The 21538-nt window shown below is 50.9% G+C and overlaps 1 protein-coding gene across 6 annotated transcripts in view; it reads right to left on the bottom strand.

Moving 5' to 3' along the window:
• LOC139750214 (adenylate cyclase type 1-like) overlaps nt 1–21538 on the bottom strand; it is an 836862-nt gene that overhangs the window by 523419 nt on the left and 291905 nt on the right. The window lies entirely within an intron of this gene.

The following is a 21538-nucleotide window of genomic DNA, read 5'->3' as shown; positions in this document are numbered from 1 at the left end:
ATGTTTTAATGTCTTGCTATCTCATCTGCCTCAAGTACCCTCACACACATTACCCAATAATTATGTATTTTCCTCCAGGTGCGCCAGCCAAGTTATGTCCAATAAAAAAGTCGTCTCCACTCCTAACAACCTGGAGACTGGGAGATGAACAGGGGTGGGAGTGAGGGGTGAACAGCAGGAACAGTAGTGAACAGGGGTGGGAGTGAGAGGTGAAAACAGCAGGAAGAGTGGGGGATGAACAGGGGTGGGAGTGAGAGGTGAACAGCAGGAAGAGTGGGGGATGAACAGGGGTGGGAGTGGGGGGTGAACAGCAGGAACAGTGGGAGGTGAACAGGGGTGAGAGTGAGGGGTGAACAGCAGGAACAGTGGGAGGTGAACAGGGGTGAGAGTGAGGGGTGAACAGCAAGAACAGTGGGAGGTGAACAGGGGTGGGAGTGAAAAGTGAACAGCAGGAACAGTGGGGGATGAACTGTGATGGATGTGAGGGGTGAACAGAACAAACAATGGGAGATGAACAGGGATGGATGTGAGGGGTGATTAGAAGGAACAGTGGGTGGGATGAACATGGGAAGGATAAACGGTGTGTGGGACGGTATGGAATGGGGCAGGATCGCGGCAGACCCTAGGCGGGGGCAGCCTGCAGCACACCCCCTACCACCACCATGAACACCACCACTCACCACATCTTACCTCGAACACATCATCCACTCCACCACACGACCACCACGAAAATGCAGCCAGCTTGTATATATAACCAGACCACGAGGACTTTCTCCAAACACAAAATCCCAATGCTTCACCACACAACCACAACTCACCCACATCAAACACCACAGCGCTTCGTTTCGTCAACCTGGTCGCTCATGAAACAAAAAACACAAGTTTCCAGCGACTGCATCACTTGCTGTAGGGGAGAAAAACACGCGACAACAAACCATGACACACCAGAGTCTATTGGACGTACACAGGAACACACAATACTTTCCACCATATCAGTCCGGTCACACGTGTGTGTGTGTGTGTGTGTGTGTGTGTGTGTGTGTAATGGAGGGGGGGGGAGGGATCAGAATACAGGGGGGAAATAAATCTAACTTTTATCTCTTGATTTCGACGGTACGACCCTTGATCACAACGGGACGACTCAAGGGTATTATGAAGGCGTGACTTTCGAACCTAACTTAAAATTGAGGGTCAAGTCAAAGACTTAGGCTCAAGAGCAGCAGCATCTGGCTCAGGAGTCGTACCATAAAAGCGCGTCGCGCTCAAGGGTCGCATCGTCTTGCTGAAGGGTCGTACCATCTTGCTCAAGGGTCGTACCATACTGTGCGTCGTGCTCAAGGGTCGTACCACCTCGCTCAAGGGTCGCACCATCTTACTGAAGGGTCGTGCTGCCTCGTAAGCTTCTAAAACCCAGACTCATAATCTTATTTGCCAATACTTGCAGCAGCAGAACACAACGGCCGAATATATGTCTGGCATGTAAACTCAACCAACGCAATATCATCGCTACGATGAAAACAGGAATGGTGAAACCACCCCAATGACAAATGTAGAGTTTCACAATAATAATTTGCTCCAAAAATATCGAATTATATCAATACAATATTCACTTCCTACCATCCCTATTCCTAATCCATACAGCAACACATTTCTGTGAGACTAATAATATAAAAAAACCTATAAACGTTAAAGGCAGACATCAATGTTACATACGAGACATCGCACACGCGTATAAATTAACAAAGAAAAAAAATCTATTGTGTCAAAAAAAAATGTATAATGCTGAGGCAAGTAATTATAACTTAAAATCCTGGAAAAGAAAAAAAAAAAGACTTTTCCACCTTTCCTCACAATTACCGCTGAAACCGCGTCTGGTGGTATTTAATTATGAAAAGATTTATACGGGCTCCAAATACCTCGCCTAATTCAAGGGGTGTAAGGTCTCGAACCCTGGACGGCGAGGAGGGTCGTGGTGGGTACTGAGGTGGTGGATAGCGTTAGGGGGAGGGGGGTTGAGGTCGGATATAAAAGGGGTGACGGCTAGGGAACGGATAGCGTGGAGGTACACGAGAAAGTGCATACAGGCGAGGTGGACAGCTCTGATGGCAGTGGGTGGACGACACGATGGGATAATGTGGACCGCGTGGAGACTGAAGGTGGAGATTGTAAAGGCGGATGGGTGGGAAGTGTGGAGGTGTGGACGGTGCGCTGATGATTTACGGATAACGGTAAGTTAAAGCTGGACTGCTTAGAGGCTAGGGTATGCGGAGTGAGCAAGTGGGAGGGGAGGAACAACACAACACGGCTTGAAGGGAGTGGAGGTCCATGTCAAGAGACGACTATCAAGGTGAGGCTACCGCTGGAGGTATTTGGGAGGTTAGTGGCTATTTTGTCGCATCACGTTGTCGTCTCTCCTTCTGCAGGAGTCCCCCATCAGCGTCCACCCTCACCACCTCGTCTCCTGCATACAGCCCTAGTAGCGACGACCGACCCTTACTACCCCGTCGGAGCGTGTCCCCCATCCACCACGCCCACACCACACTGACCCCCCAAGTAGTTTCCTCCATCAAGGACTGACCGATCTATTTACCCCGAACTCCTACCATTAGCCTTCGAGTCCTGTCTGTAGAGAAAATGGGCTACAGCCACCGGGAGCTCCAGGGGGATAAGATTTCAGCGGTCCGCATCCCAGAGGGTGATCTGTCTCCAGCCGACACTCCGGCCTTCCAGACGACAATATATCCTCCAGGCCTCCTCAACTTACCTCATCTCCTCCATCACCAGCCGCCCCCCACCACCACCTATGTCCCCGGGATGCCCTTAATGAAGACACGAGAGCCAGTAACTGTACGTCCTGACAAACAAGGACGAGGATGAAGGAGAGAGAGAGAGAGAGAGAGAGAGAGAGAGAGAGAGAGAGAGAGAGAGAGAGAGAGAGAGAGAGAGAGAGAGAGAGAGAGAAAGCAGGAGGCAGCCCAGGAAACGTTGTCAAGATGGAGAGGAGGTGGAGGACCTGCTGGAAGAGTAGTTGAAGGTGGGCGAGAGTGGCCCTCAAGGAGGTGGGGGTGGAGAAAGGGCTTTGACGAAAGTTTGCATAATGGCTTAGAAGGGAGGGTCAGGGGTGGCTCTGAAAGGGCTCGGGGTGTCTATACCGGCAGCCCAGCTCAGGAGAGATGTAAAAGAGCGACCATACAGGAAGGATGGTGGAGAGCAGTCTCGGGAGGGGCGTGGGAGTGGCGCGTTCAGAGGGTGAGGAGGCGACGGGTGGGAATATTATAATGACCAGCAGAGTATGGGAGACATATATATAACAGGCTTCAGCAACACTTCTTTTTTTGGCACTGTAATCTGTAATTTCTTCCTTCAAGCTCTACAACACACACACACACACACACACACACACACACACACACACACACACACACACACACACACAGGAATCAAAGCAGTCGTCCATCAGGTTGCCAAGCAAGCAGGCAAGCAAACACTGTGATAGACAAGCCATCTCTGGCCGGCAGGCAGCTCGCCTCCCCAGCCCACCGGGGCTTCACAGGCAGGATATCAGTGGTTGGTGCCTGTCTAACCTGCCCGGATGACCTCCGCCAGTAGCCGGACCTCCCGGTCGTGCAGTAACCCGAGCTGACCCGCACTCCACCTGTGACGCCACGCACGGTGGGGCGAGGGAAGGCGGGGGTGGGGGGGAGGCATGGAAGGAGAGAGAGAGAGAGAGAGATAGAGATAGAGAGAGAGAGAGAGAGAGAGAGAGAGAGAGAGGAAGGAGGAAGAAGAGATGGGGGAAACCCTGCACCCGGACGTAACCCTCCTGCTGCTGTTACCGTCAAAATAAACCAGTATTTCACAACACGTCAACAAATGCATCGAAAGAGAGAGACCACGACGAACCCAAGCCCCAGCACCATGGCCGCCGGGAACACCCTGCAGGTGGGGGACGTGGTGCGCTCACCTCCGCCGCCGCCCCACCTTGTAACTCGCATTAATCAGGACAGTACTGATTCATCCGCCAGGCACCAGCACTGGGTCATGTGAGGGACACAGGTCACTCTACCCACACAACCCTAGCAATGGGTCATGTGAAGGACACGGGTTACACTGCCCACACAACCCCAGCAATGGGTCATGTGAAGGATAGGGGTTACACTGCCCACACAACCCCTGCAATGGGTCATGTGAAGGACACGGGTCACTCTGCCCACACAACCCCAGCAATGGGTCATGTGAAGGACACGGGTCACTCTGAACACACAAACCCCAGCAATGGGTCATGTGAAGGATACGGGTCACTCTGCCCACACAACCCCAGCAATGGGTCATGTGAAGGATAGGGGTTACACTGCCCACACAACCCCTGCAATGGGTCATGTGAAGGACACGGGTCGCTCTGCCCACACAACCATACATCAATAGTGGCGATACATCAGTAAACCCCGTACCTGGGTTCAGGCACCACCACCAAACTACCTGGTTATTCTCCGTGTTCAGATGTCTAACAGTTCCCTTCGCTCGCAACAGCTTGGCATCAAGGTTAAGGATGCCCTAAGACTGGCGAGACACTACGGGCGAAATAAACCGACTCGAATATTGTGAGACATTAAGCAAGGCCATGGTAGACCCAGCCGTAGCGAGACATTGGACGGGGCCAGAGAGACCAGGTTATACGGAGACATGATAGACTGAGACACTTAGCCGAAGCGACGCAAGGGCAAGACCGAGACAAATCTAGTCGTAGCTTGACACAACGAGACGCTGTAACGCACCTGATGGTGATGAGACGGTGCAAATGGCCAAGAAAGAACAAACGCGGCGAGAGACTGCTGCTTACAGCGAGACGGTCAGTGGACACGAGAGAAATACGCCAGTAAGCAAGAGTCTCAAGCATGTTAGAGTTACGTCAGTCAACTGAGACGGTACGCTACTGATCGAGCATTACCTGCCATATACCCACGTTAGCGTTCGCTCACACAACGCCCCCCGGTCTGGGAGTTGTTAAGTATGGGTCCAGTGTGTGTGTGGGCCATCAGCGCACGGATCCTACAGTTCATAGGAAACAGTTTCAGTGATACACTTCGTTATAACCATACACCGTAAACGTATCATACGACTCTACCCTGCAGTCACTCTAACCAACCTAATCCACGCCAGAGTAAATATTACAGTAACGGTACTTACATACGAGAAGACCTTGTGGTGATGGTAGGAAGCAGGGCAGCTCTCGTCCTGGCACTCTGCTCTGATCAGGTGCACCGGTCCTGCAGCTGGGTCATACCTAGCACTATGCCCTCATCAGATGGTGCACCGTACCTGCAGCTGGGTCATACCTGGCACTCTGCTCTCATCAGATGGTGCACCGTACCTGCAGCTGGGTCATACCTGGCACTCTGCTCTCATCAGATGGTGCACCGTACCTGCAGCTGGGTCATACCTGGCACTCTGCTCTCATCAGATGGTGCACCGTACCTGCAGCTGGGTCATACCTGGCACTCTGCTCTCATCAGATGGTGCACCGTACCTGCAGCTGGGTCATACCTGGCACTATGCCCTCATCAGATGGTGCACCGTACCTGCAGCTGGGTCATACCTGGCACTCTGCTCTCATCAGATGGTGCACCGTACCTGCAGCTGGGTCATAAAGCTTTTAAGGTTTCACACGTTCCGATAAGCAGCCTGGGACTGGTGCTCACTAGTGCACGCCCAACATTTTTCATAACACATTCAAGACGAGTCCGTGACAGTACGACTCTGCTTTACTGACACACTGTTGCATCGCACTCCCGTATGGCCCAGCAAGATGGCACGTGTCTACACACTCTCGCGCGTAAGAAAACCCACTACTGTGTGAGTGGTACGACTTCCCGTGTTCCCCCTGCCACAAGGGCTGATGGGACAACGTTCCAGGACAGATAATGAGGCGACGTCACAGCGGACAACAATCAAAGAGGCTGTGTTTGTCTGGGGTAGGCCCGTCCTGTAGTACATGTGGTCCCCGGGTCGAGCGAGGCACTCACCAACGTCCGTACACACACCCACGCACTCGGCACTGGCTACCTGTGTCGACTGGCGCTCGGGTCCCGCGTCTGGCAGGAGCGAGTCGAGCAAGGCTCTCGGTGACGTATGTATGTATGTACAGACGCAGCATTGGCTTGCTGTGTCGGGTGGCGCGCGGATCCCAAAGCCAGACAAAGGACGGGTTTGACTTGCTCCTTCAAATTCAATGGGGAGTGTGACAGAGCACGACCTAAGCCAACCTCGACCTCTCAAAGGCTTCGACGGATGGCTTCCTTAAAACCATGGCCCAGGGCGGTACTTATCAACTGAGCGTCCTCTACCGCAGCCAGGGAGTAACAGCCTTGAGCTTGCTGTCCCCATAGCGACCCGCATCCTCTCGTAAAATCACGTCCCACTCCAGGCTACCTTGACTGTCACAGGCGATAGAATCGTGGTCAGACAGTGCGAGCACACTCGACTGGCTCTGATTTTGGCTCAGGGACTCTGACGTGTCTGTGCGACTCTCGGTTGGTCACACACTGGCTGGTTGAGACCTGAAAGCGAACACACTACAGCCCGTACAGCGCTTGAGCCCGTATGGGTTCGCATCCTGGGCGCGGTAGTCGGCCCACAGCCAATCCTTCCCACAGAGTTGGTCAATTAATTGGGTACCTGATTTAGGGTTTGGTGTGAGTGTACAACACAGAGTAAACTCACGGTACACGTACACAAGGTTAAGAGACGGGGTCAATACGAGTGTAAAACGCTTCCATTCAGCGTATAAGTCGTTATCACACACACTAGTAAACACTACTATATCATATAGTGAGGAGGCCACGAACTCAGTGATGCAAGGTGCGCAGCTTTCAATTAAGGATTCTCAAGGAATCTATATTACAGGCAGAAACTTCTGCAACACCCAAAAGTCGGTGTAAGACATTCATTGTGGCGGAGAAAAACCAAGATATTGCGAAATACTATTGAAGCCAAGACAGACGCACTTCAGCGAAGGAGGAGCAACGAATGATAACGAACACAAGGAATGGTAAGGGAGACAAGGCCTGGTAAGGAACACCAGGCCTTAAGGAACACAAAGGCTGGTAAGGGATACCAGGCCTGGTAGGGGACACAAGGTCTGGTAAGGGATACCAGGCCTGGTAGGGGACACAAGGTCTGGTAAGGGATACCAGGCCTGGTAGGGGACAAAAGGTCTGGTAAGGGATACCAGGCCTGGTAGGGGACACAAGGTCTGGTAAGGGATACCAGGCCTGGTAGGGGACACAAGGTCTGGTAAGAGATACCAGGCCTGGTAGGGGACACAAGGTCTGGTAAGGGATACCAGGCCTGGTAGGGGACACAATGTTTGGTAAGGGATACCAGGCCTGGTAGGGGACACAAGGTCTGGTAAGGGATACCAGGCCTGGTAGGGGACACAAGGTCTGGTAAGGGATACCAGGCCTGGTAGGGGACACAAGGTCTGGTAAGGGATACCAGGCCTGGTAGGGGACACAAGGTCTGGTAAGGGATACCAGGCCTGGTAGGGGACACAAGGTCTGGTAAGGGATACCAGGCCTGGTAGGGGACACAAGGTCTGGTAAGGGATACCAGGCCTGGTAGGGGACACAAGGTCTGGTAAGGGATACCAGGCCTGGTAGGGGACACAAGGTCTGGTAAGGGATACCAGGCCTGGTAGGGGACACAAGGTCTGGTAAGGGATACCAGGCCTGGTAGGGGACACAAGGTCTGGTAAGGGTTACCAGGCCTGGTAGGGGACACAAGGTCTGGTAAGGGTTACCAGGCCTGGTAGGGGACACAAGGTCTGGTAAGGGATACCAGGCCTGGTAGGGGACACAAGGTCTGGTAAGGGATACCAGGCCTGGTAGGGGACACAAGGTCTGGTAAGGGATACCAGGCCTGGTAAGGGAACACAAGCACTGGTGAAGGATGCGACTACTAATATAGACTTGAACACCAGAAAGGGAAACGAGAGCGACCCAGGCAACACCAACCATTAAACATCTCATTTCCCCTTCCTCCTTATCCCCTCACCCTCTCCTCCCTCTAACTTTTTCTCTCGTTTTTTTTTTTTCCCCACTTGCTCTCGGCTTCAGCTCCCTCGCCAAGTCAGCCAATATCCCCGCCCAGCGTCTCGAGACGAGACGGGAGCTTCTCGGGGAAGTGGTCGCCGTAAAAGTCTATAAAAAAAAAGAGAGACTCTCAATAGATGTTAGGCAGAAGTGGGGTCTCAAGACGATCTCGCTGCGCTGGTGTTTAACGCTGGTGGACATACTAAGCTTTCCTAGGAGGGAGCTGTACTGACGGTGCTGTGTGTGTGTGTGTGTGTGTGTGTGTGTGTGTGTGTGTGTGTGTGTGTGGGTGTCAGTCAGTCAGGGTGTGTTGAGGCGGCGGCCAGTAGGCCTACGAACCCTCCACCACCTGCCTGGTCAAGTCCACTACAGATATATATCTGTCGAGACTTAGAGATGCTCGACCTGACGGTCCTCGTCCAGACGCTTCCCGTTATGTACGAAGTTCGTATATAGTGCAAACAAACACACACACACACACACACACACACACACACACACACACACACACACACACACACACACACACTTACTTCAGCGACCATGCGTCAGCTACCAGGTGACCCACACATACTCTGTCCTGGGACGCAGCAATACAAGAGTGGTGAAGGTCACCTCAGCGGATCGTGCCGTGTGTCATGGGGAGGAGATAATGACCCATCGGTGACCAGTGCGGTTAGTCATGAGAGAGAGAGAGAGAGAGAGAGAGAGAGAGAGAGAGAGAGAGAGAGAGAGAGAGAGAGAGAGAGAGAATGCGAGTCGTACGATATGGCCCGTGCCTGCCACACACCTGACCTCTTCCCACAGAAGAAGGACGTCACGAATCTGTCCACGGCTATTCCTCCGGTGGCCGACGGGGTCAGCAGGAGAGACGATGCGACGGGTGTCTTGGAAGCCGAAGCTTTACCTCGGCTCATCGCAGGATCGACATCCAACGCAAAACCGAACCTCACGACACACAATCATAAGTGAGGACATCTCCACCCTCAGCCAATCCACACAAGCCATCCGTACCCACCGATCCTCAGGCAACCCCACACCTCCTTCCCAACCTGATCCTCCTCCTTCCTCGGGGAAACCTTTTAGTGACAGTGCCACACTGCCATCTCCTCCTCCCGCCCCTGCTCCTCCAAGACAACTCTCCAGTAACGGCGCCACTTCCTATTAATGCACCTCTAAGAGCCAGCGGCAGGGAAGTGGTAATCACCAGAAAGGCTTTGTCTGAACCACTTCCCATCAGTCACAGGTCCACACACACACACACACACACACACACACACACACACCACCAGAGATATACCAACACGACGCGACTACATCCACACTCCTCCTACCGCTGGTACCAAGCTACGCTTCTCCCTCTACTCATTACCATCTGTGTATAATACGTTCCCACCCGCAGAGACACGGACCAATCCATTCGTCCCCTTACCGACCACACCATCTGCTAGATGACCATACAGCCACACTCCGAACATCGAAGGAAAACATCCGTTTTTGTCGGTCAGTCAATGACATGACAAGGAAACGCTACTTCTTTCTACGACTGACGAGAGTAAAAGAAATCAAGGAAGCCGTAAAGAGGATATCCTTGCGCGTGTGTTTCCTGCAACATTCCCAGTCAGTCTTCATCTCCCTACGCATCATTTCCTCATGGTTACTCCTCTCTTCCTCTTCCCTCATGCAAGGCAGAGGTAACGAGTCCAGGAGGAAGACAAGAAGAAGGGAAATATGCGAAGACAACACACGCGCACGTCCGACTAAATTGGATATAATAACTGTCACAAGAGTTTAACACATGCAACGAGGGAAGGTTACGTGACACCAACGTCCCGTAACACGAGGTCAAGTAACACCAACGTCACGTAACACGAGGTCAAGTAACACCAACGTCCCGTAACACAAGGTCAGGTGACACCAACGTCCCGTAACACAAGGTCAGGTGACATCAACGTCACGTAACACAAGGTCAGGTGACATCAACGTCACGTAACACAAGGTCAGGTGACACTAACGTCCCGTAACACAAGGTCAGGTGACACTAACATCCCGTAACACAAGGTCAGGTGACACCAACATCCCGTAACACAAGGTCAGATGACACCAACGTCCCGTAACACAGGCGGAGAAGGGTAAATCATTCCTCCGTATCATAACATACACTCGTCCTCTACGCCCACACCTGCCACCACGTCAGACACTTCGTCAGTGATATAATAGCAAGATCCGTCATCAAAATGTGATACAATTGATGGCTCAGATGACGAATCGTACCGCCTGTCCTTGACCTGTGACACAATCGTCCAGTTCATCCTTGACATGTGACATAATCGTCCAGTTCATCCTCGACATGTGACACAATCGTCCAGTTCATCCTCGACATGTGACATAATCGTCCAGTTCATCCTCGACATGTGACATAATCGTCCAGATCATCCTCGACATGTGACATAACCGTCCAATTCATCCTTGACATGTGACATAATCGCCCAGTACATCCTTGACAGGCGACACGATCGCTGGCAACCTCACTGAGCGCTAATGAGCAACAGATCCCGACACTGGCAATGGAAAAAGTCAACGCCTAGCCAGGCTGGCGTATACATCACTGACTGTATGAATATACATGTATACATACATTCCTACGAGTCCACGGGGGAAAATGAAACACGACAAGTTCCCAAGTGCACTTTCGTGTAATAATCACATCAGTGTATAAGTATACATACATACACACTGACAACAGAACTGTCTCCTGAGTATGGATGATGATCATGGATCACCATCGACAGGTGGTATAATGACGAGGCTCACTATCCACAGGCGATATCACCGTTGTGTGGTTCACTGTCAACAAGTAACGAACGCACCATGTTTAACGCCGACCGTTTAACGACCGTTACCACGTTCAACTACCGTTACCACGTTTAACGACAGCTCATCAGCAGTCTCTATCACCATCAATATGAACGTAAGACATTTGTAATATACCTCCCGTGTCAAACATTGATCCCGAGCGGTGTGGCACACAGTCAATAATTTAGGGCGGGAGCAGGTCGCTGTTCGCACGTCTCGAATAATCCAAACCGTTGACAACTGAGCGGGATGGACGCCTGGTGTCGGAGTCTGAATTCGTAAGATACGAACCTGTGTCTGTATGTTGTCTGTGAACTGGGTCGTGATACATGACTACGTCTGTATGTTGTCTGTGAACTGGGTCGTGATACATGACTACGTCTGTATGTTGTCTGTGAACTGGGTCGTGATACATGCCTGTTGTCTGTGAACTGGGTCGTGATACATGCCTGTGTCTGTATGTTGTCTGTGAACTGGGTCGTGATACATGACTACGTCTGTATGTTGTCTGTGAACTGGGTCGTGATACATGCCTGTTGTCTGTGAACTGGGTTGTGATACATGCCTGTGTCTGTATGTTGTCTGTGAACTGGGTCGTGATACATGACTACGTCTGTATGTCGTCTGTGAACTGGGTCGTGATACATGCCTGTGTCTGTATGTTGTCTGTGAACTGGGTCGTGATACATGCCTGTGTCTGTATGTTGTCTGTGAACTTGGCCGTCATACATGCCTGTGTCTGTATGTCGTATGTGAAATGGGTCGTGATGGGGACACGATACAACTTTATATATATAGACCACAAGGAAACGAAAAATGCTAGATGTCAAGCGGTTTTGCATAATTACATCGCCAGGGCTGTATACAGACAGACGCGACAGTATTACAATGCACCAGCCGCCACTGGGCGGGTGGGGCCGGCAAATGAATTAAGAAACAGGTGAAGGGATTAGGGCACAGGTCACCCTCGACGATCTCACCTTCTTCAAGTTGCATAAATCAGGTTAACTTATGTTCTGGGAAACATTCAATTTTATTTCCTTCACTTAAAGTTATACAATCTATATATAAACCAAAACTTTGATACATAATATCTATTATGTTCGATAGAGAGAAGATTCAACACCACGTCTATCCATTACGTGCAATAATTCACAACACAATATGAACTGGTTAAGGATAAGGAGGTGTGGTATCGGTGGATTACACATGACTGACAAGAGATTGCATGTGAGCGGATGTGGCTCTTTTCTTCGTCTGTTCCTCACGCTACCTCGCTAACGCGGGCGATCAAGCATGGGGGGGAAAACTATATATATATAATTCTGTATTCATTGAAGCGTGTCTGTATCATTTCTGTAGTGTTTGCTTCCTTTGTAGGGGCCTCAGATAGGATCAAACTCTCGTGTGATAACACCTTCAACCGTCTAGATCTCAAGAGGTCGGAGGGGTTGATTATAATGAGGGAGGGACGGAGGCCAACACACGCACGCCCGCCTGGCCTGGCCTGGCCTGCCCTGGCGCGGATAACAAGCGGCAAAGATCCGGAAACTGGCGGTAACGCCTTGAATAATACATGGTACATGTCCACTTACCGGGCCCCTGCTCCTTCAGTGGCACCCACTGCTGAGCCGATCGTCACGCTTAAAGCTACAGTGACGAGGTGGGCGTGGAGGGAGGGAGGGAAGGGCAGGCCTGGGGGTTTGGGGAGGAACGGACGGGGGAGGAGAGAGAATTTCTGGATTCATAAATTTCTAGAGTCGAGCAGGTCAGCCACGGAGGAGGGAGGCAGGCAGGACGAGGTCACCAGGTCATCCAGTCTCCTTTAACCTTGCCGGCCAACGAGGCACCCTAGATAGTGGGGGAGGGGGAGCAGGGCGGCAGTATGCGCGCGAGGAGGGTGAGCTGGGAGGGAGGCACCCAGGATGCACTGACCTCCACAATATGAGGGACGCCACACCCGGGTTGCCTGACCCAGACACCTGGGAGCTTCCCCTGCTTACCTATCACCTGGGGCAGGTCATGCCTTCTTTATGCTTACCTATCACCTGGGGCAGGTCATGCCCTCTTTATGCTTACCTATCACCTGGGGTAGGTCATGCCCTCTTTATGCTTACCTATCACTCGGGGCAGGTCATGCCCTCTTTATGCTTATCTATCACCTGGGGTAGATCATGCCCTCTTTATTATTACCTATCACCTGGGGCAGGTCATGCCCTCTTTATGCTTACCTATCACCTGGGGCAGGTCATGCCCTCTTTATGCTTACCTATCACCTGGGGCAGGTCATGCCCTCTTTATGCTTACCTATCACCTGGGGCAGGTTATGCCCTCATCATATCAGCTTCGCTTCACGCCAAATCAGCAACATTCAGCATCCAGTTCTTATGTTTCGTGTATATATCTCAAGACCTCCCTCCCGCCTTCCCTCCCTCCTCTCATGAGAAGCGTACCCTCCGGGTCCCTGAGCTCACTCGGGCCCACCTGTCATTCTCCTGTGTCGACATACTGTACCCCACTGTCCACTCTATACTTGCCTCCGTCACCCATTAGGCATGTACCTTTCATCCTAGTTATCACCGAAATGTTTTTCTAATGTATGTCTAGACAATAAAGGTTTAAAATCAAACTTAACTCGCACATACCAACAGTTCCATACTGTCCCTGACATGACCCTGAGGCCCACCGCATACTGTCCCTAATATGTCCCTGTTCCCCACCCCATCCTGTCCCCTGACATGACCCTGAGGCCCAGCCCCGAGCTGGTGGTCACAGGGGCAACACGTGTGGCAGTGGGTGTGGGGTATCTTCATGATTTGTTATTGCTGGCACAGGTCGGGGGTAGCCGTGAGGCACACGTCAGGTATTTGCGAGGGAAGAAGGGAGCTGAGTACGACCTCACTTTGAAAACCCTTGCATGTATACCCCGCTTGCCTTCTCCCTCAATGAGTCACAGTGACAATGTTAGCTTTGGACAGTCCAAACCCATGGCTGTCAAACCACAGATGCATTTGGATCAGGCGTTCACCACGGGCCATAAATTAACTAAAGACCAATGGTCTTACAACAAACCACGAGAGAGTTCCAACACCTTAATATCTGGCCGAAGTCACCACTGCTTTAACGGCCACTCTCTCACCTACAGGTCTGTCTGTCTCAGGGCACAACTGCAGAGCAGATTTTCATCAACACCTCAGGCCAAAGGTATTATAACTGCCTGTCACAATCCTGTCGCATGTATGGACGTGCACTACGGCATCTACCTAACTTTGGACAGTGCCACACTTAACTCCGCTACGGGTGGAGGAGACATGGCACAAACACGCGAGGGTTAGTTCCTGTCGCTCACAATGATCTTGTTCCCGAGTCGTCTACCTCTACCCAAGTGTTCTAACCTCAGCCGTACGCTCTGTGTCTCTACCGGGCAGAAGTTAGTTATCCCGAAAGGAACTCTCGAGTCTCCTTTGATCAGTGCGGCTCATCACATCTCATCAACGTCATGAAATCAATTCAGTCGGTCCATAAACTCCCTCCTTAAATTCTCATCGGCTGTTGGAGAGAGAGAGAGAGAGAGAGAGAGAGAGAGAGAGAGAGAGAGAGAGAGAGAGAGAGAGAGAGAGAGAGAGAGAGAGAGAGAGATAATGAATGGCGCCGAATAAGCTAAGCACGATTTGGAGATCTCTACTTGCAAAACAGCCAGTAACTTGGTGAGCCACCTTAAAATCATGTTAGATTTGCAGGTTCGTGGAGGAAGCTACGCAGGTGGAGGGACGAGGGCACATTTATGATTCCCTTGTCTGTACGGTGTGGACGAGGAGAGGGACCTCCTTACACTCGTGGAGCATTGCCTCCTCAACGTCACCATCGACGGGATTTCGCATTGGGGCGAGGCTAGCGCGTAGCGTCCATAAGCTAACGTACCGCTCAGAATACAGAGCCGAGCGAGTTATGTGATGGAGAGAGAGAGAGAGAGAGAGAGAGAGAGAGAGAGAGAGAGAGAGAGAGAGAGAGAGAAGGTTGGGAGGAGGAGGAGGAGGAGAGAACGACAGTCACACGACAAACCTCGGCCACGACTGTCGTCCCGGACGCCGCCGGGCGCTGCTCGTCCCAGACCCGCTGCCGGAAATGCCTGTCGTCGGGCTGTCCCAGAAGTGACGCTCACCGCTACACACACACACACACACACACCCTCGACAAATACACTAAATACGCTACACACACACAAACACACGTGGCTGTAATCCCTCTTTACGATCCGTCATGAAGCATGTCAGTGTGTGAGTGTTACTTAGGAGGAGGAAGAGGAGGAAGAAGACGAGGAGGAGGAGGTAGTCACGTGCGACGTGTGTTCCTCAAGGCTCCTGGAATGTGCCGAGGTATGTGAGGAGACCACCATCCCCCTCCTCCTCCTCCTCCTAATGTGTAAACGGACGCCACGATATTTCGGGAGCGAGGAACCCTGCTCCCGGTATACGCCTAAAGACTGTCGTATACACAACACCTCCCCAACACCAGATGGGCACATAGGGTCTGCGCAGACCGTTGTAAGTGCCACCAGAACCACCAGATGCGCACATGTGGTTTACAGTGTTGAAGTCACCACCACATGTGTGCATCTTTTTTTTTTTATTCCATATTCGATCATTGCCGTTTCCTGCTTCAGCGCGGTAGAGCCAGAGACAAACATGGAGAGGCCACATTCGCTCACATCCATTCTCTAGCTGTCGTGCGTAATGCACCGAAAACACAGCTCCCTATCCACATCCAGGCCCCACAGACCTATCCATGGTTTACCCCAGGCGTTTGGTCCAGTCCACTGATAGCACGTCGACCCCTGTATAACACATCGTTCGAATTCACTCTATCCCGTACACGCCTTTCACCGTTCTATATGTTCAAGCCCCGGTCACTTAAAATCTTTTTCACTCCATCATTACATTTCCAGCTTGGTCCAACCCTTCTTGTTCCCTCCACTTCTGACTCATATTCCTTTCGTCAGCCTCTCATCTCACTCATTCTCTTCATACGTCGAAACAATTTCAGCACATCCTCCTAAACTCTCTCAGCTACACACTCTTTATTACCACGAATCTTATTCCTCACTCGATTTAACCATCTCACACCACATGGTTTAAAAAAAAAATCTAATTTACGATAATTTCACCCTTGTCAGCACATCCTCATCTACTGCCCAGGCCTTGCATCCATATAACATTGTTGGAACTACCCTACCTTTATATATAACCCGTTTTCCCTTCCAAACAACGACCTCTCTACACCTCCATGGTTCCATCTACTGCCATGTCCATTCCGAGGTACGTAAAACACTTCTCTTCCTCCATTTCTTCTCCATTCAAACTCAAACCCCAGCAAACCTGATCCTTATCCCTGATAAACCTAATAGCCCTGCTTTTAAATTGCATTTACTGTCGACCTTCTCCTTCAAACACACTTCCAAACTCGGTCAAAAACTTCTGCAGTTTCTCACTCGATTCTGCCACCAGTGCTGTGTCGTCAGCGAACAAATGACTCACTTCCCAAGCCTCCTCATCCCCTACAGACTGCATACTCGCCCCTCTCTCCTAGAACCTCGCAATACCTCCCTCACCACCCCATCCAAAAAAAAACTGAACAACCATGGTGACATCACACACCCCAGGCGCAGACCAGCCTTTACTTAGAATAACTCGCTCCCCTCTTTCCCCACATGTACATATGCCTTACACTCTTAATAAAAACTTCTCCCTGTTTCTAAAAGCTTTCCTCCAACACCAAATATCCTTAAGACCTTCCGCAAGGCATCTCTATCAACCATATCATATAACTTCTCCAGATCCACAATCGCCACATACAAATCCTTCCGCTTCTCTAAGTATTTCTCGTACACATATATTTCATTAAAGCAAATACCAGATCTACACATCGGCGACCCCTTCGGAAACCACGCTCTTCTGATGCTCTGTACATGCCTTCACCCTCCCAATCACTACTTTCCTATACAACTTGCCAAATACACTCAACAAGCTTACAGTTCTGTATTTTGAACACTCACCATTATCTCCTTTGCCTTTGTACACTGACATTATACATACATTTCGCCAATCCTCAAGCACCTCACCATGGTTCATACATTGAAAATCCTAACCAAGCAATTAACAACACTCACTTTCTTTCTTAATAAATTCAACTGCAATACCATCCTCTCCAGCCTCCTTGCCACATTCCATCTCTGGCAAGGCTTTCGCCACCTCTTCTCTCTTCACCAAACCATTCCCCACGACTCTCGTTTCACATACCACTCCGACCCAAGCATCCTTAATCTGCCATCCAATCAACAAACACATTCAACATTCATTCAAAAGACTCACTCCATCTCGTCCTAATTTCATCTCACCATCAACAGCAGAAGCAGACATAATAAGGAACCGTTGATCTCGGTCGAAATGTTAAAGTGTACACGCCTCATCAACGACCACCCCAGGTGGGTGCAGACCTGGTCATGCTCGCGGCACACCCCTGCCTAAACCATGTACCCATTCATCAACCAGCCCTAAGAGGGTGACGAACACCTGGGTTGAGTGTAGGCCGACTACAAAGCTCTACATTCAAAGGCATGCGAGTCCGACCTCGGGCTGGTCCGCGCTGATTTACAGTCAGTAATGCTAACCACTACACTACCGGAGGACCACGTAACATACATTAATGGTCGAGCCGGGTGTGTGTACACACATCCTGCAGGTCATGTACAGTGTGGCTGCTAATCCTCGACATGCACCGCAGGAAGACCATCACGGCGCCGCCCATCCCTTAACTGCAAACTTCCGGTGCATGACGGGCGACTTATGAGACGAATGACATGTGATGGGTGACACGTGACGAGTGACACGTAACGGGTGACACGTGACGGATGACGAGGAACGGGCGAGACATGAGATGGGCGAAATTCTCTTTCACATTTCAATTTCACTTCCAGCACGTCTGTATGTATAGGTTCATATCTTTGGCTAAGTTAGGAACGACAGTGGGTAGGCTGTAGAAATGGCAAGCATCACGCACAACATCCCTTCGCACGCACACGAGGCAAGCTAGGCGTCAGCAGCCTAGCTGCCACAATTTTGAGTTTGCAACACCCAACACTTTCCATTATCATCTTGAGCGGCTGGACTCCCTGGGTGTGTGTATATCGATCCCACCGTCTTGCCCAAGATGGTGCACATCAAATCAGCAATAATAACCCACCGAAAAAAAAAAAATTTGAAGCACGATAAACAATTTGTATTTGTTTATCACTACTCCAGATGCAACAACGTAGCACATCAACAGGCAGGGTGGGGGAGGGTTAAAGGACGTTTTACTTGCTAGTTGTAAGCGCAGTTTTTTCAACGAGTATTTAACTCTGCTGTCATATAATTCTCCAGCAAATGTTGCTCTATAATCATCTCGCATTTTGGCCGTGCAATCAATTCTCTAGTCATTTTTCCTTTAATACTTACACCTTCCTGGTAATATTCTGGATGGATCTGTTGAGTGGCGAGGTGGAGCGGGACGAGCAGGCAGGGAGGGAGGGAGGCCACGGACCAAACCGAAGAAGATATTTCCGACTGTTTTCACTTTCTTAAACTCATCGTGTTTGTTTCCGTCCCCCAAACTCGAGTGTTCTATTTGAGCCGAAAATCATCATTAGGTGGTACTCGTCTCGCAAAATAATAATGTCTTGTTCCCGTCCCCTGTTTGCTTACCACCACTCCGTTGATAATACTCCTGTTCCAACCTTAATTCCCTTTTCTTCTCCTCGGGGGGGAAAGAGGTTGGCAGAAAAATCACAAAATCTTGAGAGTGTGTGTGTGTGTGTGTGTGTGTGTGTGGGGGGGGGGGGGGGGGGGGGGGGGGGTGGTGGGTGGGGGCGGGCGGGCCTCCGCTGAGGTCACGCCAGAGGAGGGAGAGACACTCGCTTCAGTCAGACGGGAGGGTTCAAGATTCATTTTTCTTCGAGGAAATTTTTGTTCCGTCAAGTTTAAAACTGGATCGACTCTCTTCCCTCCTGGAAGGAGAGAGAGAGAGGTACATACAGAACAGCGGCCCCTCCGCTGCCCGTGGGGCTGTCAACTCCGCCCATCTAGCAGTCTCGATCTGGCAAATATTTCAAACCTTGATCGTACCAAGTAATTCTTTTGTTTCTGTTATCTACAGTTACTGCAGTTTACCAGAGATATGTTGCCCATCTCCGTCGTACTCTTGCTTTATCTTAAGATACTATCTCGGATACTGTCAAACAAAAGATCATCATATAACTTCAAAATACCAAGTGTACCAAGCTGGGTGGTGAGGCTGGCGAGGGAGGGAGGGAGGGAGGCAGCCGGCCGGCGGGTGCGCGTTCCTGGCGCAGCCCGGCTGCCTGGGTACGTTCTGTGGCAAGTCGTCCAGCTCTTTCTGGAACTTGCCTTGCGTCCGGCTCATTGTTTCTTACGCCAGTGGGTACTGAGCTGGAGCGCCTTCATTCCTGGAGGTTGACATTAATTCATCGGAACATCTTGTGATGTTATCACAGGATAACCATGAACATCTGAACTGGTGGAAGCAAGCAAGTAGAAGTACCTGAGGCCCGGGAGCTGTGTGAGGTATTATACTATTCTCAAGAGGAGACAAGTGAAAATGTCGACGGGTGAGTAATATGCAGCGAGAAAAGATGCCTGGGAAGACAAAAGTTGTGGAAGAGGTTGCAGGAGAGGGTTCAGAGGGGACAGGGAAGGGTTGGGGGGTGGGAATGGGGGAAGGCAAGCAAGCGAGGTCTCCAGTAGAGTAATGATGAGCAGGAAGCTCCTCACCTCCCAACATACTCCACCACCACCAGCAGCCTTCAACGCCACTGTCTGCTGCACCCGTCTTCAGTCCTACATCCGCCTGCACACTCACCCCCAACATCTACATATATTAAACATTCCCCTCCTGCTTATCTGTACCTCTTCACCTTACTCATGCCTACCCTTTCAGTTCCCTAACCCTCTCTAATCCCCATCCATCTCCCCTATCCCTACACCCACCACTATCCCTGGACGAGCTCCTCCTACATAAACTCTTCCTTCTTCCCCCGACACTCCAGCCTCACACAGGAGCCCAAGGGAGTATCATCACGGACGCCACACAGCCAGCGACTTACCAAGACCAACAGAGGCGCGGTAATCCTCACCAGACCACGTTAATGAATCCCCCTCACATAGTCTAAACCCTCCATGGTCGAAGGTGGTCTTTCGTGGTCCCACTATCATCACAGTGGCTTATTTGCTCCTCGTGTGGGTGGATGGGTGGGTTGGTGGTAGTGTGGGTGGTTCGGTGGCAGTCTGGGTGGAATGGTGGTAGTTTAAAATGTTTAATGGTCATTAGGGCGGCCTGATGTAGGTTTAAGGTAATTTGGTGCTGCTATGGGCCTCGTTGCGTGTGTCCGATGGCTTGGTGTTGGACTAAGATAACTGTAGGTGGTCGACATCAGCATGGACATGCGTATGACCATACGAGGTCTGCAGTCAAATGAGATTAACCTGAAAAGATCCAATGTGGTCTGCGGCGACTGGAGTGCTGCTACCTGTGAATGGCGTGGGCTGGTCTGTGTGAGTGGTCTGTAACGGCTACAGTAAACTAGAGTAACTTGTGATGGGCCTGTAGAGACCAGGTGATAATTGGGTAATACATCTCCAGTGACCTGGATTAATTCTCGATCAGCTATGGTTCGCAACAATCATTCGGTGGTCTGAAGTGGTTTGTAGTGGCTTACTCAAACGTGTGTTGGTCTGCAGGAAGGTGCCATGGTCTGTAGAGGAGCAGAGCAACTGATAAGGTCCGTTGTGGTTTCCAGACGTTTGAGGTAACCTATAATGATGACACGGTGTTACCTGGAGCAAATACACGATCTACAGGAACTTATGACGGTCTGGAGGAAAACATAATGGTCTTAAGGAGCAGGTGATGGTATGGGGAATATAATCACTTGACCCACAAGCATCGCAGCCGGGACGTATGACTGACTTAGGAGGTCAGGTGACCCGGAAGATCAGGCTACTGCTGGGGTTTCAGCCAAGCAAGCACCTCCAGCAACACCATCGCGGCTCCCATCACCGTTCATGCCCACCTACGGCTCAACATACATCCTTCAGACTTTACATCGCCTTCTAAAATATTTATCCTCGCGCGAAAGGCCGCCTAATATTTCCAGCAGCGTACTTCCAGCCTGCAAGAAGCTTACTAGCTCCACACACACACACACACCAAGAGCCTCTCTCTCTCTCTCTCTCTCTCTCTCTCTCTCTCTCTCTCTCTCTCTCTCTCTCTCTCTCTCTCTCTTCCTCCTCAAAGCTGATCCTTGTGTTCTGGCAACTTTGCATAATGGAGTCCTTCCCTGGCCCTCCAGGGGCTAATTCCTAGCCCTCAAAATCCTTCCCGTACGTCTCTCAGATTCCCTTTCCTTCCACCTGGAAACTCATCATCACCTTCCAGGCGACTTCCTCCGTCATTCGGGACCCCCATCATCACCTTCCAGACGCTTTCTGGCTCCCCCTCCCCTCTCTCTAAGAGAACTGGCCCGCCATCCGGCAGCATCA

Source organism: Panulirus ornatus, chromosome 9, assembly GCF_036320965.1.
Source record: "Panulirus ornatus isolate Po-2019 chromosome 9, ASM3632096v1, whole genome shotgun sequence".
NCBI classification, from domain to species: domain Eukaryota; kingdom Metazoa; phylum Arthropoda; class Malacostraca; order Decapoda; family Palinuridae; genus Panulirus; species Panulirus ornatus.
Note: the sequence above shows the minus strand (reverse complement) of the source record. Positions and strands in the feature narration are given on the sequence as shown.